The sequence below is a fragment of the Gossypium hirsutum genome, chromosome A09 (genome assembly GCF_007990345.1).
Source record: "Gossypium hirsutum isolate 1008001.06 chromosome A09, Gossypium_hirsutum_v2.1, whole genome shotgun sequence".
Classification (NCBI taxonomy): Eukaryota; Viridiplantae; Streptophyta; class Magnoliopsida; order Malvales; family Malvaceae; genus Gossypium; species Gossypium hirsutum.
In genome coordinates, this window is record NC_053432.1 from 9,481,205 (window position 1) to 9,487,204 (window position 6,000).

Consider the following 6,000-nt stretch of genomic DNA (forward strand, 5'->3'; position numbering starts at 1 on the left):
TTTGTGCACAAAGGGCTTTAGCTGTTGGTTGCGAAAAGCCAGGAGTAGAGGCAATTTGCATGGTATCAATATAGGATGGATTAGTAATGATTAAATTAATAATAGATTGATGAGGAAAATATAGTTATTTTCATGTGATCATCCTTGGGGAAATTAATAATTGTCTTTGTTGATATATATATATAAGGGGTAAGTTGGTGATTAAGCTTAGATAAATTTATATCATATTAGTTGAATTGATTATGGTAACATTTTTATAAAATAATAATACTTGATTTTATGGAAGGTAAAAAAAACTTTGGTGAATTAAAGTATATATATATTACTTACTTGTGACTTGGTGATTTATTGAGTTAAAACTTATCGTTATATTTATATTGTGCTCTCATAATTTGATTTCAATTATGCTTTAATAGACCGTTAAAAATAATCAAATGATAATGGTGTCGAACATAACTTAAGGTACATATATACTTGACTACTTGATTTCTATTGAAATATGTCAAAATATGTATACATTTGTGACTGTGAAAATCGAATTATAATAATGTTATACTATCTTATTTATAATATGTTATGAAAATTTTATTATAATATGCTTTGGTTAGATATGGAGCTATAAAATTTCTTTTGTTGAGTTTTAATGCTTGAGTAATGAATAAGCATGCATGGTTATAAGTATTAAGCCATTTAATCAACTACACTAGGTTGAGTTGACTTGATTGCTAAGTTGTCTAGATATTTTATTACATAATTGTTTGTTAAACTGATGCATATGAAAATACTATAAAATTTGCTTAATTTTGCATAAATTGATTGGTGTTTGAATGCATTTAAATGTTCATTTTAGTTAATATCACATTAGTGTTTTGTCAAAACATAATGATTATGTCTTGAGATCCTAAGAACAAAAATAATCAAATTGTACATTTCTAGGTACAAGTCTCTAGACTTACCAAGCAAGCCTTAAGATAATCATGATCGGAGTCTTGAGACACAAAAGTTTGTGTCTCAAGACTGTAAAACATCGAAACTAAAATTATTTTCGATTTTTCAAAAAATTGTACTATCTTTGATTTTAATATTGCTCTCAATCACGGAGACACTGGGGCTTACTGTTACTTACTAAGCATAATATTAGAAGCTTTAATTTTTTGTCTGAGTGTTCACTTTTTTCTTAGTCCAAATCTTAGTCTACACATTTGCAGGGTAAGTAGTTTCAGTCATGGCTTTATCTCGTCGTCTTTGATTGCCATTCTTATGGTTTCTCCTCCTGTGCTTGCTTTTGCTGATTCATTTAAATATCATCACTGTGATGCCGCAATAACACAATCTAAACAGGTTTAGTTAACAAGAATTTTAATCATCACTTTATACAAGTAAAGACTAATTTAATAATTTTTATAATTAAAATTTGTTTATTATAAAATTCTGTTGTTACGATTGAAAAGTTCTTAGATATTATTATTTATTATTTTAATTAACTATGAATAAATCGTATACATACAGTGAATATTAATTGAAGTTCATTTGTATATATGATATATCAAATTATGATCAGTTATTATTTGAATAAAAAATTATTTTAATAATTTATAAATTTATGTAAATTAAAGTTTTTTAAAAAAATTTATTAAAGTAAAACGTTGTGTTGACGTAGCTTTATTTTTAGTAATTCTTGTAGCTTCTATTTTTTTATCATTTTATTTGTTTATTCCCACCTGTTATTAGCAAATATAATTAATATTATACCAATCATTAAATGTTGTTTATTTTTAGAACTCATTTGATTGTTTTGTCGACCAAAAACAAACTTCTGTTCTTCAAATGCAATGAGTAGGGAAGTCTCTCGACATTATTAGAGATCAATCCCAAGCATCTCCAAATAAACCCTAAAGAAAACATTTCCAATTCAATCAAGGTAAACATTGTCTTCCCTAACATTATGTTTCTTTCAACATGTTTTTCCTTTTATGTTTTTAATGTTTATGATGAAAGATTCAACATCTCTAGAAACTGAATCATGCATTTTTTCTGCTAGGATTAGCAATCTAGTATGAATAAGTTTGATCATTGTTTAAATATATTATAATATAAAAACGTAATGGGTGTTAAGATTTATTCTACTCCACTTTCAAGATCGGGTTAGTGTTCAATTAACTGACGTAAGCCTACCACTGTTAAGATTTCTCTTGTTGCTGCAACAAGCATAATGGGTGTGACCTCATTTGCTGCTTAAAATATAACAACCCAGAATGGATTACTATGATGAGGAATAAATAAATCTGGTAAATCAGTATGTTGTTGTTAGGACTTACTTGTGGAATATTTTTGACATCATGTGAAACTAGGGTGTACAGTGTTTTCAAGTAGAAGCAGAACAATGTGCACCTGCTTCCTGCTTCTAAAGTTCCATCTATGTCAGCTTTTCTCCATTGCAGTGAAAATGGAAAATGTATGCCTGTGTGTTTGTGTCTTTATATATGTATGTATTTGGTACTAGATGAAAGCTTTACTCCAGTTTTGAAATATAGACCAATTTTTGCATACATTGATCAGTTTCTGCCTCTTTTCCTTTGAATACATCGTTCTCTTGATACTAAATACTCAGGTACTTTCTGCATATTCTGTGATTCTTATTAGATAAGTTATATATCAACAGTTATGTTAGTTTTCATCAAGGCCTCTGTAAACATAAAGTTGGTACTCTGGTTAGGAGAAGTTAATGTTTATGAGTTGTGTGGAGTATGATTCTGCACATGCAAAGTTGGTTTGTTTAAAGCTGTGCATTTTTAAGTTGATGTTCAACGGCGCAAAGAAAAGAAAAGAAAAACTTAAAGCATTTGTTAGGTTAATTAGTCTTTGCTTTAGTATGATTTTCATGTTTTCATAATAATGGTGATTCCATTTTGGTTTTTTAGATGTTCTTTTAGTCTGTTTTCATGTTTCTATTATGTGTTTAGTGTGGACTTAGATTGATTGAAGAGTTTAATGCTGTCTTGTTGCTCACGTTTTATATAAAAAATTGTTATATTTTGTTTGAAAATGCTTTTCAATTTCTAATTATAAAATGAGATGTGGATTGAAGGTAATAAATGCTATAGTGAAGGAATAAAATGGCACTGATAATGGTATTTAGAATGGCAAGCTTATATTGGATATAGTAAATTGCAGTAAGACTCAATATATTATGATGTTTTTCATGGTCATTGGCAAATTCCAATTGATTGGCGTTGAAGCAAATAATTTTAATATTTAATATTTTTAAATGTCTTTAAAAGTTATAACTAATTTTTATCAAAATAGTATTAATTATTATTTGAAGTATGAATAAGTATGAATAAGAACACGTGATAATCAGTGTCTTCTTGAGTAGATCCTGTCTTCACATTCTTAAGTTTCCTTTGTCCCATTGATGATAAGTGTGCTTTCTATACAGTGCAGTTTTGGCAGATTTTGCTGAGGTGTACAGCTTCATTGGCAGTGTCTTTGATCCTGGTACAAGTGGGCACTTGTAGAAGTTGAAGTAGATGGACCCAATAAATTTGGAAACTGTATGTCATCCAAATGATAGTAATAATTTTATTGTATACTAAATATGAAGTAATATATATGAAGTAAAATTATATTGTATACTAAATATGATACATATACTTTAATTCCTTGTGTTTTGACTTTTAGGATATAGTTCCATGTGTCTGTATTAGTGAATTAATGTTGTATGTATTTCAGTTACTGCTTCCTGCTCCTCCTGCAAGTATTGGTTCAACTAAAGCTGCCATTTAATCTTCGAATTAATATTTGGTACTGATATAGATAAAGTTTTTATATTTGCTTAAACTGAAATATATTTGGTGCTACTCTTATAATCTTACATATGTTCTAGGTACTATCGAGCATCTGAAATAATATTTGGTGCAACTAAATACACCACAGCCATTGACATTTGTTCTAGGTATGTACAGGTTTTGTTGCTAAATTTTTTTCCTTATTTCTATGCATTTTCACTTTAAATTACTTAACAAATATTACTTTTTGGACTCCAGCCTCTGTTTGCTGGTGAGAGTGGAGTAGACCAGGTACGTTTTATTAAGGTACGTTTTATTTCAAAATTGTAATCAATAATAGTTTTATCATGATGATTTTGGAAATTTTAATATTTTGGGGTTGCGATTTTGTAAAGATTTAATTGCTGGTTCTGTTTGGAGCAGAACTATTTTGTTTCCAAATTAATTTTTTTATATTTGGTTCAACTTAATTATTATTTGATTCAACTTAAGTATGAATAAGTATGAATTAATTTTATTACCATATATGTAGCTTGCTTGTCCATTATGATTACAACAATAGCTGACCTTCTCTCCAACCTTATTTTAAATATTTTAAAGATTCAAAGTATATAGGCTGGAAACCTGACGGGTTGTCTTATATCAAGCTGCAAGATATAATGGATCCTCCCTAGGTGTAACAACGCCACGTATGATGAATCTTAAAAAATTCAAAGAGACTTGAAAAAAGTTCTATCGCTATTGAATATTTATATAACCTTAATTTATTTCCAATTTACTTATAAAAATTAAACTACGATTCTTTTTTGATATTATTATATTCAAATTACTATTTTTTATATTAATAATGTTTGATTTTAATATTTAATATTTTTAAATGTATTTTTATAAAAAAAAAAGATTTCAAAAAAAGTTCTATGGAGCTTATAAACAATTTTATTACCATATATGTAGCTTGCTTGTCCATTATAATTACAACAATAGCTGACCTTCTCTCCAACCTTATTTTAAATTTTTAAAGATTCAAAGTATATAGGCTGGAAACCTGACGGGTTGCCTTATATCGAGCTGCAAGATATAATGGATCCTCCCTAGGTGTAACAACACCACGTATAATGAATCTTAAAAAATTCAAAAAATCTTGAAAAAAGTTCTATCGCTATTGAATATTTATATAACCTTAATTTATTTCCAATTTACTTATAAAAATTAAACTACGATTCTTTTTTGAAATTATTATATTCAAATTACTATTTTTTTTATATTAATAATGTTTGATTTTAATATTTAATATTTTTAAATGTATTTGTATAAAAAAAGATTTCAAAAAAAGTTTTATGGAGCTTATAAATAATTCTATCGACCTTAAAAAAGAATTAAAAATTTCAACAACTGAAGTGCCACTTATAAATAATTTTATCAATATAATAATATTGATCATTGTTTAAATATATTATAACTAATTTTTATCAAAATAGTATTAATATTGATCATTACTTAAATAAATTACATAACTCACATAACGTACATAACAACTTACATAACTTAACTAATACATGTAGTTTAATCTAATAATTTCCTTAAAAGCATATAGTTTAAAGTTCAAATTTCATAACTTATATAATCTACATAACTTACATAAAACATAAATATATATCATATCAAGACTTACATAATAAACAACTTACCCGTGTAACTTATTGCCAACTTTAGACTTCAACAACTACGAAATAGATAGGACTTGGATGAATTTCTCAAGGGCAAGCAACGAGTATCAAAATGGAGTGCAATCTTTTTTAGATTTTGCATTTCACAATTCAAGCCAAGAGAATATGATTCTTTGCCCGTGTAAGAAGTGTGGCAATATCTATTGGCATTATCGTGAAGTTGTCTACGAACATCTAATTGTTGATGGCTTCATTCGGGGGTATAAAAATGGATTTTCCATGGAGAGTGTACACCTAGTGGAGCCTCTTCGACGATTAATCCGGGTTATCCTTATAGTGGTTACCGTCAGTATGTTAGAGAAGATGACATGGAAGGTATGATGCAGGATGCATTTAATATGCGGAGTGAAGGTTTCCAATCATTTCCACCAAACTATGTTGCATCCGATGATTATAATATCGGTGGGAATACTTTTATGGAAACAAGAAGAAGTGTACCGGATGAACAACCGAATGAAGAAGCGGCGAAGTTCCACACGTTACTT

General features: G+C 28.1%; 1 long non-coding RNA gene across 1 annotated transcript; it reads left to right on the forward strand.

The window, feature by feature from the left end:
* Window positions 1-3,482: 3,482 nt before the first annotated feature.
* On the forward strand, window positions 3,483-5,796 carry LOC121206534 (uncharacterized). The gene is made up of 4 exons (XR_005901578.1): window positions 3,483-3,498; window positions 3,887-3,955; window positions 4,047-4,094; window positions 5,502-5,796. It is a non-coding gene; the product is annotated as an uncharacterized lncRNA (long non-coding RNA).
* The last annotated feature ends 204 nt before the right edge of the window (window positions 5,797-6,000 follow it).